Consider the following 20,181-nt stretch of genomic DNA (forward strand, 5'->3'; position numbering starts at 1 on the left):
TCATATAAATGTAACTTAAAATATAGGGCAAATCTGCCAGCAAATATATATATATATATATATATATATATATATATATATATATATATATGGAGAGAGAGAGAGAGAGATTTCCATCATCCTCGCGATCTGAGCAATCAAGCCAAGGGCCCCGTTGCCCGTGATACACAATGTTCCACCATCGAGCCTCACGGTGCTCGCTGGAGCATGCCAGAGCTGTCGGCGTCAGGGGACTGGCTGAACATTACTGTGTTATTGTAGTCACTGTAATGACTTTGTTAGTTACTGTTGCCATAACACATTGCCTTTGAGTGATCATCTGCGCAGTTACTGGCAGTCCAGAATTCGTATACGATTGTTGGAGACATAATACATCCAGATTGGACTCTTCTGCCATTTTTCTAGCCTCATGTAATACGCTGGCATTTGTCATGGTATTAAGCACTCGTATTTTTACCTCCATTAGCGCTGATGGGTATATACAAAGGGTATTCAAAAAGTTTTGCACAGTCGTCTCTAATTTTTTTTTTTTTTTTTTTGCCGAAGAAGAATGAAATTTTTTGTGAACATACTTGGAACATTTAGCTATAAGTTGGCATATAAAAGTATTTTCTTTTATTTACAGGTGAGCCATAATGGACCGTGAACTAGATGTCAGGTTGCGACAAGGGTCGGCAATAGAGTTGCTCTTCAAAACCTGCGATGACCATGCCACATCGATTCATAGGAATTTGCTCTCTGTTTATGGGGAGAACACAGTGGATCGCAGCAGTATCCAGCGGTTGTTACAGAGGTTTAAAGAAGGTGATTTCTCTCTGCCGGACAATCCACGATGCGGTAGACCATCTACGGCAGTAAGTGATGTGAATAAGGAGACCATTGATCAAATCATCCAAAATGACAGATGTGAGATGTGTGACAACACGACAGCTTACTGAAATGACTCGTTTGTCATTGGGTAGTGTAGTCTCAAGATCCACAGACCACAACTTCACGGACAGCTCATAAGACTACACCATGACAATGCCAAACCCCATACAGCCCTTATGATGCAGGAGAAAGTCAGGAAAACGGATTGGAAAATTGTTCCTCGTCCTCCTTGAAGTACGGACTTGCTTACCTCTGACTTCTACCCCTTTGGTCGTCTGAAGGCCCACCTGCGAAGTAGAACAGTTGATAATGAGAAAGAACTTATTTACTGTGTCAAGCGATGGTGTAAAAGTCAATCCCCAGAATTTTACCAAAAATACATTTACATCATGGAAAGAACTTTGGGCCAGATGCGTCACAACTGATGGAGGCTACATATAGTAGGCTTAATGTATAGCTTAATGTTCCAAGTATGTTCACAAAAAATTTCATTCTCCTCCTGCAAAAAATTAAAAAAAATTAGAGACTACTGTGCCAAACTTTTTGAACTCCCTTTGTATTACTCTATCTGTGCATTCTCGTCTGTAATTCAATACTATATGACCTTGCATAATCACGAAGTTCTTGTACAGTGTATCTTAGGGATATAATTAATCTCGTCTGACAGAATCCCGTTTCAATAAATTCTCCAGTTTTTCCACTTCTGTTGGCAGGTTGCTCAATTTGAAATGGATTCTGTCTACAAAATCAGGTACAGCAAAAGTAATATACCGTACTCCCGTGTTGGATGCTGATGTCTTAGTGCTGTGGGCATCATCGGCTCTTCGAACTTAGTAAGTTACATCACGTTCTCTATGCTTTTACAAATTCGTCGCGGATCTGTTCCAGTCGGTGTGCCGTTCCCTACATCCCTGTAGTACGCAGTTGAAGCAGTCACTGGGCCCTGCCGACGATGGGACCTGTCTGCAAACGTGAGCTGCGGTGCGCCATCCAGAGCATCTACCCAGTTACCATAAACACCTCACAGGCGAAATAACAGCGCCAGAGGTCTACAGCGGAATACTTGCCGCTTGGGCTGCATGGTCCCTTCCGATACTAAGAGCAGGCCGGCCGGGGTGGCGGAGCGGTTCTAGGCGCTACAGTCTGGAACTTCGCGGCCGCTACGGTCGCAGGTTCGAATCCTGTCTCGAGCATGGATGTGTGTGATGTCCTTAGGCTAGTTATGTTTAAGTAGTTCTAAGTTCTAGGGGACTGATGACCTCAGATGTTGTGTCCCATAGTCCTCAGAGCCATTTGAACCATTTTTGTAAACACCTCACAGCCTTAAGCGCAGCGCCGTCGGCTGTCGGAAGAATGTACCGTACCCGTCGTTCCCATTTCCCATTTGTTGGAAAGACTTTTCTCTGTTTTGAGTATGGGTTTACTACTTTAACGTCCTGTACTTTTTCTTATATTTTATGAATGATAGAACTTTTATTGTAATTATGACTTTTATAAGGATTTCCACTTTAAGATATGGACGTGCGGGGTAGCCGCGCGGTCAAGGGGGTCTTATCACGGTCCGTGCGGCTCCACCCCGTCGGAGGTTCGAGTCCTCCCTCAGGCATGGGTGTGTGTGTTGTCCATAGCGTAAGTTAGTTTAAGTTAGAGTAAGTAGTGAGTGGGATTAGAGACTGATGACCTCAGCAGTTTGGTGCCATAAGACCTTACCACAAATTTCCAACTGAAGACGTGTGTTAAGGTGGATATGTACACCTAGCACAAAGAGTAGGGACCGAAGAGTATACACAATTTTAACTATGTAATTCCTGATTATGGTAATATCCTCAGCCTAACAATGTATAGCCTTTGTTCACTAATGCTGCCCCTGACCAATAGTACGACGCACTTACACTCTCAATCTACATTACCCAGCTCGGAAGTAGGCCCATTATAAAAAATATTTTTAACTTGTTCTTAATATAGACATTTTACTTTTCCGTATTGTAGTGTGGTATCACGTGTCACAGGTACCCCATAGGCATCGAAGTTGGTAACGAAACAGCAGGTTCCCGTCAGACGCCGATAGCAGTCGTCTGAGATTCGGTGAAGCTAATGGTGCATGACCACTGAGAAGTGATGGCTCTGGACTACAAGCGTCTTCTGCCTCCGACGGCAGCCACACAGCGCACTGGCTCTTGGAGTATCTTCGCACGTGGGCTACGCACGTGCTGCCTAGTCGTAGCTCAGACACCGTCGTCTGTGATTAGTTCAGAGAGCCTGTTCCTTGTTGCCACTGCGAGCTGGACGCTATTTCTTACTGCATCGTAATGAGTCTTCGTACGCTTGGAGAAATACAAGTGAAATAAATCTTCTGTTCTCTCTGTTATCTTGTTCGTTAATCATCTCTGCTCCTGTTCAACTTTCCTACTTGCTGCATCACTCGGTAGCCCACCTCTACTTTGCATTGTGTATGAAGTCGTGCATAACAGTAATGTTCAAAGACAGATGTTGTGGGCTGCCACTGGTTACGACTGAATCATAAGAAATGATTGTATCAACAATAAACACATGTTCAAGTGCATCTATGTTTCGTCTGCGATTTCATGTTGTTGGGTTTTTGACTGTGTTTCATTATTTGTCTGTACATTATCAAGTTACTGGTTTTTTATTGCCCAGAAGGTAAAGATTTTGCGCGAGTATTACGATATCATGTTGCTGATACAAAATGTTAGTGAAGTTCGTTGTAAGTAGACGAGAACCAGAAGCCTACAAGAGAAATAATTAAGTAATATGAGATTTACTGTAAATAGTATGTCTGTTCTTGCACCAAAGGTTCACTTCACTTAGTGGGGGGTTATGTTACTTGTGGCAGCGCCATAGTTCTAATAATACTGGAGTTTACGCTATTGCTGCCTCCCCATCCTACTTCTCACGCGTAAGAGCCACGGTGTTGCCACTCTCGCCATGTCTCCAGATAGTAAATGTTTACCATTAACTACTTTCCCGCCCGCCCGGTTGGCCGTGCGGTTTAACGCACGGACTTTCTGGGCGGGAAGGAGCGCCTGGTCTCCGGCACGAATCCGCCCGGCGGATTTGTGTCGAGGTCCGGTGAACCGGCCAGTCTGTGGATGGTTTTTAGGCGGTTTTCCATCTGCCTCGGGCTGGTTCCCCTTATTCCGCCTCAGTTACACTATGTCGGCGATTGCTGCGCAAACACGTTCTCCACGTACGCGTACACCACCATTACTCTACCACGCAAACGTAGGGGCTACACTCGTCTGGTGTGAGACGTTCCCTGGGGCGTCCACCGGGGTCCAAACCGCACAGTAACCCTGGGTTCGGTGGGGAGCAGCGGAGGGGTGAAGTGGACTGCGGTAGTCGTCGTGGGGTTGTGGACCACTGCGGCTGCGGTGGGGACGGAGCCTCTCCGTCGTTTCTAGGCCCCCGGTTAACATACAATACATTACAACTACTTTCCCGCAACAGAATGTTGCAATTACTATACCTGAGGGCCAGAAGATTAGTAACAGGGTGCTGTACGTGGTCACTATGGAGATGAAATCAGTGATGAGGCTCAGTCGCACGGTGAGCACCCCCAGCAGGCTGACCACGGGGCGTCCAGAGGACACCTGCCGGGCCAGCAGCCGCAGCTCTCGGTGAGCGGCGCCGCCCACACGCCGCCCTTCCAGCAGCAGCTGTGAGCACAGCCTCCGCGAGCGCCTCGCTTCTGTCTCCACGCAGTGAGCGGGCAGGACGAGTAGTGACAACTGGCCTACACTGAGAAACACAGTCAGCCTCCCTTGCCAGGTACTGATATTACTCCAAGCTAGAAATGGTAATTTCGTTGCAAGGTAGTAAACCTCATTTATGGTAAGCAGTGAAATTGCTATGAAGTAGAACACTAGAAAACCCTCATGAGTAGAGGCGACCAACTCAGACAATTCACACAGATTTGCATGAACTCGTGTGAGAGACAGCACTTGATCTGATATGGAAAAACGAAACCTACCACATGATTGTTGATTCCTTCTGCACATAGAACGCGTATTTCCTGAAACGTGGTCGTAACAGGAAGAAAGCTTATCATTTCTTATGTTGTAAATACAAAGATTAAAAAGTGAAATTCTGTGCTTTATCACTAACTGTAAATTCAAAAACCTCAGAAGGGATAAAGAGGTTCCAACAAAGCCTCCCACAGAAAATGCTAGACTCAACATATGATCCTGTCTTTCAATAAAAGTGAACAAGGCCGTGTAAACCGAACAAACATAAAAAAACAGTAGGACTAGTTCTAGTTTTACTATATTTCCCTCACATGTATTCACAGAACCAATATGGGTCGTTAGAACTTTGTCACATGACACTATCAGCTTTAGAATTTTCTCATATTTTTCTGTATTGTAGAAGAAATCTGATGATATCGAAACGAAGGTCAATGCTGACATACACGCTATGCTGAAAAGTGAAATAACATTTAATACTGAGGATAACGGTCTGTAATAGGCATGCACTAGAATGTACGCAGAAACCAGCTGTGATATGCTAGCAAGGCTCACAGTAACCAGATCCGATCTTGATCTCTTCACTGATCCAGTTTTCGCATCAATCGTGAATGGCATCATACCAAACACCTTGCATGTGAAGTGGAACGGCTGTGAGGCCAGCAACAGAGTCTCAGTGATTTCTGGTAACAAGCGGGTAGACACATTGGCAGACATCACCTGCGAAAGGGAAGAAGAATTTACACTTACAGTCATGGCTGGTAACAAATGTACATGCTGAACAATTCAGTGTCTAGTTTATGAGTCACAATAACGAAAAACTTGCAATGTTTTTCAAAAAAATTGCTTCTATGAATAAGGATAATCTTATGTTAAAAAGGAATTTATAAATCACAACAGTATCCATCGAACCAAAAGCATGTTCACATTATTTAACAACAATTCGACCTCATATTTAAGGGGAAGAAAAAAAATACACTTTCAAGGTATCAAGGGCAGCAGTCGATACAGCGCGAATATTTTCACCGTACTTTTATTACTTTCCTGCGTTTGGCGAGTATGTTCGCTTCCCCTTCCTGCCCGCATCTCGTGGTCGTGCGGTAGCGTTCTCGCTTCCCACGCCCGGGTTCCCGGGTTCGATTCCCGGCGGGGTCAGGGATTATCTCTGCGTCGTGATGGCTTGGTGTTGTGTGCTGTCCTTAGGTTAGTTAGGTTTAAGTAGTTCTAAGTTCTAGGGGACTGATGACCATCGATGTTAAGTCCCATAGTGCTCAGAGCCATTTCCCCTTCCTCTTCCCTTGCCTTCAACATCCCGCGAATAAGCGGGTTCTGGTAGTCCCTCCCTAGTACAGCACTTCGCGCTCGGGCAATTAGGATGCTGCAGCGGGCCGGAGCCAGGGACAAATAAATAATGCGCGTGAAATTTTAAGGCTGTACATAGGAAAATCGTAACTGCTTGTTATCAGGATAAGATTCAAAAAAATGGCTCCGAGCACTATGGGACTTAACTTCTGAGATCATCAGTCGCCTAGAACTCAGAACTACTTAAACCTAACTAACCTAAGGACATTACACACAACCACGCCTGAGGAAGGATTCGAACCTGCGACCGTAGCGGTCGCGCAGCTCCAAACTGTAATGCTTAAAACCGCTCGGTCACCCCGGCCGGCTCAGAATAAGGGCCCAAATTTTCCAGTGGGATCGACTACTGGGAATGAAATGTTGCAAATGTAATTTTTCTCGTTAGAATACGAAGTCGAGTTGGTGATGTTTTCTTGGAAGAGTACGGACAAGTTTCCTCAGGGGTGTATTTGTTTTATTGGACTGTATGTGGACACAGGTTTTATCAGGTAGAAGGAGAGCTTGATCCCGAGGCGTTCCAGAGATCACAATTTCATACCACATGTCACCCGATAGAAGAGTTGGCCGAAATTTAAGAGAAGCTTCGGTTACAATCATCACGACAGGAAGTAAGACACAGAAGTGTTTCAATTTATAGGTATTTCGATATTGAATGCTATAGTAGGTAGGTTTGTTGAGGAGGAACTGACATGTCAAAATATGTGAACATATTAACTGGACAGACAGATAAAGGTGAAAGAAACGTAAAGGCAATGAAAATGTCGGAAAGATGAGAAACATTTCAGAAGATAGGCGAAAAAAAGGAATACAATAATGTTGAGAAAATGAAAGCAATATTACACGCTTAGAAATGTAATCAATAGAGAGAATGTAGAGTATTTAAAACCTAACAGCTGCTGAAAAAAGTAATCGAGAAGGAAACGATCGTCGGAATGACAGAATCAGCACAGGGAAGAGTCAAAATGTCATTTGATGAGTTTAAAAGCAAAGGCGTTAATATTAACAATGGAAAAAGAACCATAATGTTAATCACAAAAAAAAGATCAGATTTGGGGAAAGAGTACGCTAAGGAACTGTACAAGTGGAAGAGGCTGTATACCACGAGTATAGAAGAGAAAAATGGTAGGTATCGATTTGTAGGGCGTGGATGATCCAGCGTGAAAGCCTGTTTCTGAACTGTGTGATTTGTGACCATGCGAATCAAGTTAGTTTGTAATTTCTGAAACATTAGAGGAATTGGCAGCTGAATGATTATCCAAGTTATTGTGAAGAATCTGCAGAGAAACCTTGGGATATCCGTACAATGTGATCCACACATTTTTTAAGTTACCAAGTGCAAGTAAGGCGAGAAGTGACGTACAATACAGCTGACAGCTCACATATCAAAGTTGCTTGCCACGAGAATGAACAAGAAAGCTTCCGATATGTTACGCAATGGAAACAAGACTACGGCACTTTAAAAGGGAGCAATGTTTTTTGAAATTCGGAACAGAACAGATATGATGGGTAACATACAATAAGAATAGAAGAACGTGAGACAAGTGTTCGGTCTAGGAAGTGTATAAGGCAGGGATGTAAATCTGCACAACTGCTCAGCTTTGTAGAGCGTAGAATCAACGAAAGAAATGCAAGGAGGGTACAGAAGTTGAATTAAAATTCCCGGTGAAAGGACATGAGTGATAAAACATTCTGATCACATTGTTGTCGTGTACAACTGCGAGGATGAATTGTAGGAGTAAGGGGATAGGGCCGATATGGGGCCAGTTTTAATTTATTCATGATGGCGGATCCTTCCCCCTGCCCTGACCCAGTTGTAGATGTGGAGAAGTTGCACTTTTGGTATCCAATTGATTTCAAATTAATTACCTAATTAATTATTTTGATCGTTTAATTGCAACCTCCAGCCCAGGGCCCTGAGCGGCTCGAGTTCATATATTACGTTCTTTAGCATTTTGTCACCTCGAGTGGCGTCTTGTGTCTTCCCTACTTACTGGTGTAACCAAGTTGCTGGCTTGCCTCCTTGAGTGGCAGCAGCAGCGCTTATCTGTATTGGTACTGTAGTACTATCTTTGGTGTGATCGCTAGTATTTTCCAGGTGGTGCTGGTGTGTGTGGTGGTCAGTCGGTTGGGACGGAGCAGCGAGGAATTCTCCGCGGCGTGAGACCACAGGCCTGGACCGCGGGCGGCGTGAACACGCGCTGTCGGATCGTGAGGCGCTAGCTGCGAGCGCGACCAAGTTCGTTGCCCACCGAACCTGGACGCTGAAGTTAACCTGTTAACCTGTTATGAAAAATCTGCTATTCTGACATCCTTTCGTTCATTTGCGGGTTGTTGCTCCCTGGGCCGTTCGGGCTAGCAGTAACGTATGATGTGTTGGAGTTGGCGAAATCTTGCAGCCGTCTTCCTACATTGTGATTAATTATTGACTGTTACTTGCCAGTGAAGTTCACCAGCGGTATTTTCTGCCCTGTGGCCGTTAACGCCCCGGTTACCTGCCCTGGTCGTTAGCGTAGTTTTCCGGCAGTGTGTCTTTCCTCGTCGTGTTGATGCTGTCCGGCACGGCATGCAGTTAGACAGCCTTTTAAGTTGTTTGGTTCGTATATTTCTTAGAGTGGCTATTGTTCCCTTGACTGTTTTTAGGCGCCAATTTCTAGAGACGTAGTGCGGTTCTTAACCGCGTCCTCGGACGACATTTTCCATCATTGTGCCGTTGGTCGGACGTAAGGGAACTGGTTAAATTGTTGGTCGGTCTGTGGGCCGTCCCTAATTTGGATTGGCATCCAATGATTTAACTTCAACTCTTGGCTGCCTGTCTCACGTCACGTTACATGCGAGCTACCTTCGCAGGCATACCCTTGGAACACTTCTGAGCACCACTTGTTCTGTTTGTTTTAGAGTGTGATTTTCATTTTAGTTTGAAGTATTGCGCGAGTCCTTCGGCCATGTATTAATTCAGTTCTTTTTAAATTTTACATAAAGGCCTTCAACCGTGTTAAATCTTTTGAAGATTGTTTTCATTTAAAAACAAAATATTTTCCTTAAAATTTGTTCTACCTGAAATTGTTAGTAATCCAGGCCGCAAGCCGTTAGTTGCTCGATGGGTTATGTGTGGCCATTAGCCGAGGATTTACGTGAACCCCTTTTAATAACGCCTTAAGCCGTATGTATTTTTTAAACGAAAACTTTTTATAAGAAGCGAGGAGTTTATATTAAATGGTTTGTCTGACTTGTTGTTCAGGCCCTCAGCCGTTGTTTCAAATGGCACTCAGCCGTGCAATAAGTTTTTTTTTTGTTTGGTCATCAGTCTACTGACTGGTTTGATGCGGCCCGCCACGAATTCCTGTCCTGTGCTAACCTCTTCATCTCAGAGTGGCACTTGCAACCTACGTTCTCAATTATTTGCTTGACGTATTCCAATCTCTGTCTTCCTCTACTGTTTTTGCCCTCTACAGCTCGCTCTACTACCATGGAAGTCATTCCCTCATGTCTTAGCAGATATCCTATCATCCTGTCCCTTCTCCTTATCAGTGTTTTCCACGTATTCCTTTCGTCTCCGATTCTGCATACAACCTCCTCATTCCTTACCTTATCAGTCCACCTAATTTTCAACATTCGTCTATAGCACCACATCTCAAATGCTTCGATTCTCTTCTGTTCCGGTTTTCCCACAGTCCATGTTTCACTACCATACAATGCTGTACTCCAGACGTACATCCTCAGAAATTTCTTCCTCAAATTAAGGCCGGTATTTGATATTAGTAGACTTCTCTTGGCCAGAAATGCCTTTTTTGCCATAGCGAGTCTGCTTTTGATGTCCTCCTTGCTCCGTCCGTCATTGGTTATTTTACTGCTTAGGTAGCAGAATTCCTTAACTTCATTGACTTCGTGACCATCAATCCCGATGTTAAGTTTCTCGATGTTCTCATTTCTACTACTTCTCATTATCTTCGTCTTTCTCCGATTTACTCTCAAACCATACTGTGTACTCATTAGACTGTTCATTCCGTTCAGCAGATCATTTAATTGTTCTTCACTTCCACTCAGGATAGCAATGTCATCAGCGAATCGTATCATTGATATCCTTTCGCTTTGTATTTTAATTCCACTCCTGAATCTTTCTTTTATTTCCATCATTGCTTCCTCGATGTACAGATTGAAGAGTAGGGGCGAAAGGCTACAGCCTTGTCTTACACTCTTCTCAATACGAGCACTTCGTTCTTGATCGTCCACTCTTATTATTCCCTCTTGGTTGTTGTACATATTGTATACGACCCGTATCTCCCTATAGCTTACCCCTACTTTTTTCAGAATCTCGAACAGCTTGCACCAATTTATATTGTCGAACGCTTTTTCCAGGTCGACAAGTCCTGTGAAAGTGTCTTGATTTTTCTTTAGCCTTGCTTTCATTATTAGCCATAACGCCAGAATTGCCTCTCTCGTCCCTTTACTTTTCCTAAAGCCAAACTGATCGTCACATAGCGCATTCTCAATTTTCTTTTCCATTCTTCTGTATATTATTCTTGTAAGCAGCTTCGATGCATGAGCTGTTAAGCTGGTTGTGCGATTATTCTCGCACTTGTCAGCTCTTGCCGTCTTCGGAATTGTGTGGATGATGCTCTTCCGAAAGTCAGATGGTATGTCGCCAGACTCATATATTCTACACACCAACGTGAATAGTCGTTTTGTTGCCACTTCCCCCAATGATTTTAGAAATTCTGATGGAATGTTATCTATCCCTTCTGCCTTATTTGACTGTAAGTCCTCCAAAGCTCTTTCAAATTCCGATTCTAATACTGGATCCCCTATCTCTTCTAAATCGACTCCTGTTTCTTCTTCTATCACATCAGACGAATCTTCACCCTCATAGAGGCTTTCAATGTACTCTTTCCACCAATCTGCTCTCTCCTCAGCATTTAACAGTGGAATTCCCGTTGCACTCTTAATGTTACCACTGTTCCTTTTAATGTCACCAAAGGATGTTTTGACTTTCCTGTATGCTGAGTCTGTCCTTCCGACAATCATATCTTCTTCGATGACTTCACATTTTTCCTGCAGCCATTTCGTCTTAGCTTCCCTGCACTTCCTATTTATTTCATTCCTCAGCGACTTGTATTTCTGTATTCCTGATTTTCCCGAAACATGTTTGTACTTCCTTCTTTCATCAATCAACTGAAGTATTTCTTCTGTTACCCATGGTTTCTTCGGAGCTACCTTCTTTGTACCTATGTTTTCCTTCCCAACTTCTGTGATGGCCCTTTTTAGAGATGTCCGTTCCTCTTCAACTGTACTGCCTACTGCGCTATTCCTTATTGCTGTATCTATAGCGTTAGAGAACTTCAAACGTATCTCGTCATTCCTTATTACTTCCGTATCCCACTTGTTTGCGTATTGATTCTTCCTGACTAATGTCTTGAACTTCAGCCTACTCTTCATCACTACTATCTTGTGATCTGAGTCTATATCTGCTCCTGGGTACGCCTTACAGTCCAGTATCTGTTTTCGGAATCTCTGTCTGACCATGATGTAATCTAATTGAAATCTTCCCGTATCTCCCGGCCTATTCCAAGTATACCTCCTCCTCTTGTGATTCTTGAACAGGGTATTCGCTATTACTAGCTGAAACTTGTAACAGAACTCAATTAGTCTTTCTCCTCTTTCATTCCTTGTCCCAAGCCCATATTCTCCTGTTAATATTCCTTTAATTAGGCTTTCGGCCATTCTGCTGCAAGTTTAAAAGAAATTTCTTGGTTAGAAAAAAATGTTTATTAATGTGTTTTAGTTACAGATGTCTTTCAGACGTGTAGTGTAGGCCTTCAGCCGCTAATTGCTTTCAATTGCAGTTATTTAATTCTTACCTTCTATTTTTAATTCCTTTTGATTTGTAAGACAGGCCTTCAGCCGTTGTTGTTTTTGGTGTGGTTTTGGGCCTTCAGCCCAGAAAGCATCTCAAGTTTTCTTTAACTAGGCCTTCAGCCGTATTCTCTAATTGTGATATTTTGAAGCAACGTATAAATAAGTGGTTCTTAGAGAAATAAAGTTGCCTGTTTGGTTGCGCAACTCACAGTAACTGTGTACGGCCCCATTCACAACTGCAACCTTATCCTGTGCACTCTCTGAGTACCTTCCAACCAGGTCTCAAATGGTAGCAGAGCGTCGTTACGATTGTGATATTGACATTACAGTTACTATTGGTTTGAATTGTTTCTGTTAGTGTTGCAACATATTGTGTTGGTTGTTGATTGTTTAAGGTGACTTATTTTAATGGCGGTCAGGCAGTGACCGGGGATCAGCCTGTTGAGGAAGGACAACCCTGTATAAGGCGCCAGTCGATTGAGGGCAGTGTTCCGGATTTAGTGGCCTGTTTGCGTGCTACCATTCTTCACCCAATTGCGTCACACCCGTTGTGCTGGGTGACACGGATACTGCCATTGAATTTTTGTTTTAGGCTATTAGGGGCCTTGAGGACACCATTGGTGTTTTGGAAGGCACTCAACCTCGTGACAGTCAGTTACACAGGGTGCAGGCACAGTCAGTGCACCTAACAAATCGGATAGCGGATTTAGGCATGTTAGACTTGGAAGATCATCATAAAAAATTAACTGCCCTATTGGGATCTTTGGTTAATGCATTGCAGTTTAAGCTTACATGTTGAAAACTGGATCGGAAGAGGACTGACGAGCGGGACTTGGTACATAAAGGGGGAATCGGGAGCCAGCCCGGGAGTAGTGATCCTCTGAGAAGATAGACGCAGCGTTTGCCACATTGCCTAATCCTCTGGCGTATATCTTTCAGGATATAACTGAATTAGTTGAAGATCGATTTGAGCACGTTGAAAACTTATAATGGTTGTTGGTTCGTCTTGAACATGCTGCTGTCTTTCGCGTTCCGCAACAAGTAGTTTTGTCACCATTGTACTCATTAGCTAGATGTGAGTTGAGGAACCTCTTATCCCGAGCCATGTCAGAAGGGTTTTCCTTGCAGGAATTGAGGGAGCTTGTAATTGGCCAGAGATTGACCACCAGAGTTCGGAAACACCTTGAGTGTCATTACATTTTCTAGATGCAGCTCACCAATATGTGGACAGAGTTCAGGCGGACTGCTTGGCCTTGTTGATCGATTTGCCAGAACGGGAGTTGGTGTCTATGGTTCTCAGGCGGATGCGAGCAGCGGATAAGTCGCACTTCGTTTTTCGTGATCATCCTTCAACCTGGGAAGAGCTTCATGCCGCTGTTGTAGCGATATCTGCGTTGCTGCTTGCGGACGATGAATGTCGTGAAGTTAAGGGTCAGCCCATGGGCGTTGTCAAGGGAAATTTCGAATTGTCTTCATCGGCTGAGGCCATTAAAAGGGAACCCCGGCGTTGCTTCGGGTGCGGTAGTTCGGCTCATTTGGTGCGCTCTTGCGTTCAACCTTCCGCGCCCAGAACCAATAAACAACGCCAGGCTGGGCTACGACCTCGCTCCCTCATCACCACCCCTGACTTATATTTGTTCTCGAGTAGAGGGCGAACCTATTTGTGCTCTTTTGTATTCTGGTAGCTCCTTTTCGCTGTTGAGCTTAGAATGGTTTTTTGAATTTTGTCATCTCATGAATCTTCAATCGGTCACTTCTCTGGTGCAGAGATGTCGGGTGGCCAATGGCCAGGTGGTGCCTCTGCACGGTTGGGTCCGAGGGAGTATATCGGTTGGTCATTTCTCCTGGCCCTTGTCATTAGCCTTGGTCAAGGAGCTGTCGTAGATTTAATTTTGGGGTGTGATTTCGTCAATAAAACTGATTCAGTCTTGGATTATTCCGGGCACACCTTCTTTTCTAAGTTCGCTTCTGCGGAGCAGTTTGGTTTCTAGGAGTTTGCTAAACGTCCTTCGCATCGAAATGCCGGCACCCTGGCTACATAGGCTGTCCCTAATGAGTTCGATCTCACCCATCTCTCGCAACATCAGCCTTCTCAATTACTGGATTTGTTACAGAGGTTCCCTGAGATTCTTTGTGATAGGTTGGGCGTTAATAATGTTTTTAACTACCATATCCGTCTGTCTGACGATATTCCTGTCAGGCAGTCCCAATACTAAGATCTAAAATATCCAGAATGCTTGAGCAAGGGGTTATTAGGCCTCCTACATGTGCCTATGCTTCCCCCATATTCCTTGTCCCTAGGGATCAGGGGCGGGAGTTAGGCCTGTTGTTGACTATCGGCGCCTGAACACCAAGGTTGTCCTTGAATCTGTCCTCTAACTGATCGTCATAACTCCTTTACTTGGTTTGCCGGTGCTAATTGGTTTACTGTTCTTGATTTGAATCGAGCCTCTTATCAGATTCCATTAGCTGAAGAATGTTACAGCATTTTGTACTGATTGGAATCTGTTTAACAGGGTTCCCTTTGGTCTGACTACTGGTGCAGCCGTTCTTACTCGTTTGGCGAGTTGAAATTAGTCTGTCTTTATAATTATTTGGACGACTTGGTAATTTATAGCCGTTCGTTTCAGGAGCATTTGGATAATATCCAGCAAGTTTTTGCGAGATTGCAGGGGGCCGGGTTAACTGTTAAACCCACTAAACTGACGTTAGCCAGGCAGCAGGTGTCCTTTTTAGGTCACCTAGTATCAGGTCAGAGTATTCGCATCGACAAGGAACGAACTAAGGCATTAAGAGCTCTGCCTCCACCTACTGACAAGCGTGGGGTTGCCAGGTTCATAGGCATGGCGAATTATTTTAGGTGTTTCGTCCCTAATTTTGCTCAGTTGGCGGCTCCCTCCAATGAATTGCACCGTAAAGGAGTGCGTTTTGATTGAGGACTTGCCCAAGAGGCCACGTTTGAGCACATTATGGCAGCTATAGCCAAACTTCCCTCCTCGAAGTGCCGGATTTTAATAAAAAGTTCATTGTCCAAATTGACGCTTCTAATGTGGGTATTTCGGCTGTCATCCTCCAGGAGTTCGAAGGCCAGAGGCAGCCATTAGCATACCCATCTCGGCGGTTAACCAGTGCCGAACTTAAATAATCTGTCTACGAGTGTGAGACAATGGCCGTTTTGTTCGCGCTGGAGAAGTACCGCTTTTACCTTGAGCATCGGGTATTTCAGATAGAAACCGACAATCAGGTATTAATCTGGATGTTAGCCAGGCAACGTAAAACTGGCCCTATCGCCAGGTGTGCAGTACGCATTTCTGCATTTTAATTTGAGGTTAAACACATAAAAGGGACTGAAAATGTCCTTGATGACTTTCTCAGCCGTATGTTCACTGAACATACATCTAGTGAGGGCACCCGGGAAACAGAGGGAGGCAGTCTTAGTTGTATCGTGTTTGGCGAGATTCCTCATTTATTTGATGATGTTGCTCAGCATGAATCAGGATCCTACTTGGGCACCCATGAAGCAAAGCCTGTTGACTGGGAGCTATTGGATGGGTACATTATCAAGAAAGGCATTGTGTGTAAAAGGGTGGGCCTTGGTAAGTAATTAAAGATCTGTTTACCAGTAGCTCTGGGGCGCCCGGTTTTTCATTACTTTCATGACTCGTTGGTTGGGGGGCACTTAGGAACTTTGCAAAAAACTGAGGAGCATTTGACTAGGCCTTCCATGGACCGAGACCTGAGAGAGATGGTTTCTTGATTGTGTAATGAGGCGAAACCTAAGAACACTCTGCACCAGAGTCTGTTGAGTTCTGAGCGTGAATATGTCCTATGCACAAACACTATATTGATTATGTGGGGCCCTTACCTCATACTAAGAGAGGTCATCGGTACGTATTGGTTATTATTGATACATTTTCGAGATTCGTCTGGCTTCTTCCGAGTCGTAACGTAACTGCTACCATCACTATTCCGCATTTAACTAATGTTTTCAGTGTTTTTGGACCCCTCAAACAAATAGTTAGTGATAACGGGACGGCCTTCCTTTCGGCTCCCTTCAAGGCACTCTGTTTTCAAAACGGTGTCAAGCATGTGACTACTACACCATATTATCCGCAGGGCTCTTTTGCGGAGAGGGTCGATCGAAATCTTAAATCCGCTTTGATTAATTTCCATCAGAAGACGCCTAGTTAGTAGGATTCGAGCCTTTCTTGGCTTTGCTTGGCCTTAAACACCGCCAATCATTAGGCTTTGAAAGCTACGCCGGCATCCTTGATCCTTGCCTATCCTGTTATTTCCCCCCTTTCGAACTTCTGGGAAATTCAAGATCTAATTCGTGCGGATTTACCCCTCAGGACGTTAAGGAGAAATGGAACCGTGCCAGACGTAATATTCTCAGGGCCCATTACAAGCAAGCGGAGCGTTATAAATGTAATCGGCGAGCCTTTAGGGGAAGGCCAGGAGATCAGGTCTCTGTCCGTAATTTTACCAGGAGACAGGTGCGTGTCGGAAATCTTAGTAAATTTACTCCTCGTTTTTTAGGCCCTTGTACCATTGAGCGTATCTTAGGCCTGGTTAACCTCCTGGTTAAGGATGACCGCACAGGTAAGCTGTACTGGGTCCACCTTAGCCAAGTTAAATTTGGTTGGTGTTTGAGGGAGGGAGATTGAGCCATGTGCGATTCCCGTTCATGTCTTTTGTTCTTTGGCATTTTGTTACATCGAGTGGCGTCATGTGTCTTCCTTACTTACTGGCGTAACGAAGTTGCTGGGGGAGGGCTGGAGGATTTCGCAGGAGGAGACAGGTGGCTCAGAACTGAACAAGTGCTTCTTTCCCAGAGGGGTGGTGGGGGTGGAGGAAGGGGAGGATTGGTAGGTTTCTCAGAAGTACTGATTATCCCCGGGGGGCTATAATCAACCCTCAAATGTCATAAACTTTTTAGCAGAACAATAAGTTAAGGATAGGGGACGAGTGGTTTAATTGAGCAGTTTAATTAATTAGTATACCAATTAGATATCTAAATTGTCCTAGAACAACCTTTGTCCTACAGCTTATGTCATTCTCAGATTCATTTGCGTTAATTTTTGAGGAGGTGTAATCGACCCACTAAGAAGTGATAGTGTAAGAGGCGAGTAGCTGAAATTCATGTCGGTATGTCATCTGGAGACTGTGGCACTGCAATTCAGAATGAGGCGAATGAGGCTCTAAGATCACTGCTGGTGCTGGAACAAACATCGACATCGATTTTGTCTGGCTTGTAGTTGTTGGTTAATTGGTTCTCGGTGTATGACAGTTAGATAAGTGTGTAGAGGCTGCGTTGCTTCTAAATAAATGCCTACTCTGTGCACATGCGTACCACCACAGGGATATGCTTTGTTCTAGAGCAAGTGAGGAAAATTAAACAATGCTTTGATTAAACGGTGAATCTTTCCCAGCTCTTGCAGTAGCTTTGAAATGTACGTGGATGTGCATCAATGTAAACGATTCAATGGACAGTCTGCGTGTTGGAAGCTCTGTAATATTTTTAAAATTGTATTACGGAGATACATAGGAGATTAGGGTAGGTACGTACTGAAGTATGCAGACATTCAATTTTACTCATTACGAATGTGACTGGAAAAGGAGAGAAGTAATCGACATAATCCACACCGTGCAATGGTTAGGAGATTAGGGTAGGTACATACTGAAGTATGCAGACATTCAATTTTACTCATTACGAATGTGACGGGAAAAGGAGCGAAGAAATCGACATAATCCACACTTTGCAATGGTTTGCGGAATACGTATTTTGATGTGGGCTCCTGTATATAACGCGACTGCGACACTGGAAAGCTAGAGCGATTTGCAGAGGATTGACGATTGGTGTTCGTTGAAGATGAGTGTACAGTAGCCCAAGAGACCTGCTACTATTCTATTTCGTCACTAGAAGAAGTACCGGCCGCAGAAAAGTATCTGGAAGCGAGCGTTTGCATGATGCTTAATTTCTCCTTGAACGTTATTGTGCTATTTTTTCTCATTGTGATAGCTCACTACATAGTGCCAGGCAGAGGGGTAGACAGACAGCGACACTCTGTCAAAATTGAGGCTGAGAAGTGATCTGTTTACCGTTTCGTCTAATCGTTCTGAGCAAACATGTTACTTCAACCCACACACTTGTCATAAAGTGACCGTAATGAGAAAATTAGCAGCTAATACGAAGGTTTTTACTGAGAGACAATCAACAGCAGAATATCCGTCTATTTTCCTCGATAAATAGGAGACAACGTTCTTCCGTGTGGTTTTGTGTGCCGATAAATGGGTGGACGGACTTCTTAATAGGCAGACTGTAGTATCTACATCTACATCTGTATACATACTTCAAACCCAACGTACTGAGCGTCGCGGATGGTACCCTGTACCACTGCTAGTCATTTCCCTTCCTATTCCGCTGACAAACAGAGCAGTGGAGAGAAAGACTGTGTAGATGCTCCTGTATCAGCGCAAATTTCTGCCACCTTACCTTCGAGATTCTTACGCGAACTGTATGTTGTCGGCAGTGGAATCCTTCTACAATCAGCTTCAAATGTCCGTTCTCTAAATCATCTCAATAGTGTTCCTCCCTCCACGGATTCCCATTTGACTTAGATGTCGAGAGTAATCTGCCTACAGGAAAAAAAATTACTCACCATGCAAAGTTACTCTCGTGATCAGTCTAATTAATCAGTCAATCAATTTGATATCACTGACCTGCCGTCGGGCGGGTAGAAGCAAGTGCGAGAGTGCCATGAAAATGATTAGCGAGCTCTAGCTGTAATTAGGCGCATTTTCGTTGAGTCTCCCATCCACAAAGGAATACATGGCCATCATAATAAAACAGCTATACCACCGAATTTATAAAGTTATACGTAGTATTAACCCAACACTCACATTTTCTGTGTGCTCCTATGTGGCTATCTTAACAGCCTTCTTAAGTGGCAAGTTTATTGGCTGTTTTAAGGGAGATCGAAAGTGTGGAGGCATCCTGTGACAGTGGTAGAGCATGCTCTTAGCACGCCATCATGACCCAAAAATGAGTTTAACCCTTAACCTGAGTGGGAATTGTGACGAACATAACTGGAATAGCGGGTCCAAATGGACCCTTCAGTAAAAATGCAACATAATCCTCATAAAAGATGTAATTCATACGTAAATGCGCATTGATTGTATCAAAATAACTTTTATTTCAAATATAAATCAATTTTTGTCTAGCAAAAATTTTCATTGTGTAATTTTTTTAACTTTAAGTCCTATGTCTCGTATTGTACAAGAATTTTTAGTACCTTACTTTGGAATGCTACGTGATTTCAAAAAAGGCTTAGATTAAAATACCTAGATATTTTGTGGAGTTTCTCATAACTTCCCCGCAACTTAAATAGGGACTCCTTATGCATCAATCAGAAACAAAAATAATGAACAGGAAACATGGAAGTGTCCAAGTGTTATCTATACCAGTACCTGAACTAAGAAAGGCTCTTGGTACACAACACTTTTTCTTCAGCACGTCGTTTACAGATGAATTTAAAACAACTGTCGCATTTTTGTGACTGTTTGGTCCACATAAATAGCATCTTACTCTTTTTCGTGAGCCAATTTGATTATAAGGTGACTTTTCTAGTCGTGGGTCATTTTGTGGTTCATCAGATGCCCCTAGAAAATTATCTATCCTGCTCTTCAAATCTACTGAAAATGAAGAATACTCCATATTTCTTTCTGTGATCAGTGGCCTTATCAAATTTAGTCCAATTTCATTCATGTAATGAGTACGTTCATAAGTTTTTTACCATTCGAAGCCTTCTATAATACGAATCCATTTACACTCTCAAGATTCAATATTGCTGAAAAAATTACACATGGCCATCGTTGAGTTCTTCTAGAGACTGAAGAATTCGCGCATTTCTGATCTAATGTATCAACACCACCTTTTATTCTGTTCTAAAATTTAATTATCTCAGCTTTTTCACGGTTTTGAATGACAGAATTGTCGTGTTGCATTGATGAGATCACCACTACGCTTCGATTCTTTTTTCAGACATTAGATGCCAATGTTTCATCCTTCACAAAACCAAATAACGTAGTTCCAACCATCCGTTGTTTATTG

Source organism: Schistocerca serialis, chromosome 5 (genome assembly GCF_023864345.2).
Source record: "Schistocerca serialis cubense isolate TAMUIC-IGC-003099 chromosome 5, iqSchSeri2.2, whole genome shotgun sequence".
Lineage (NCBI taxonomy): Eukaryota > Metazoa > Arthropoda > Insecta > Orthoptera > Acrididae > Schistocerca > Schistocerca serialis.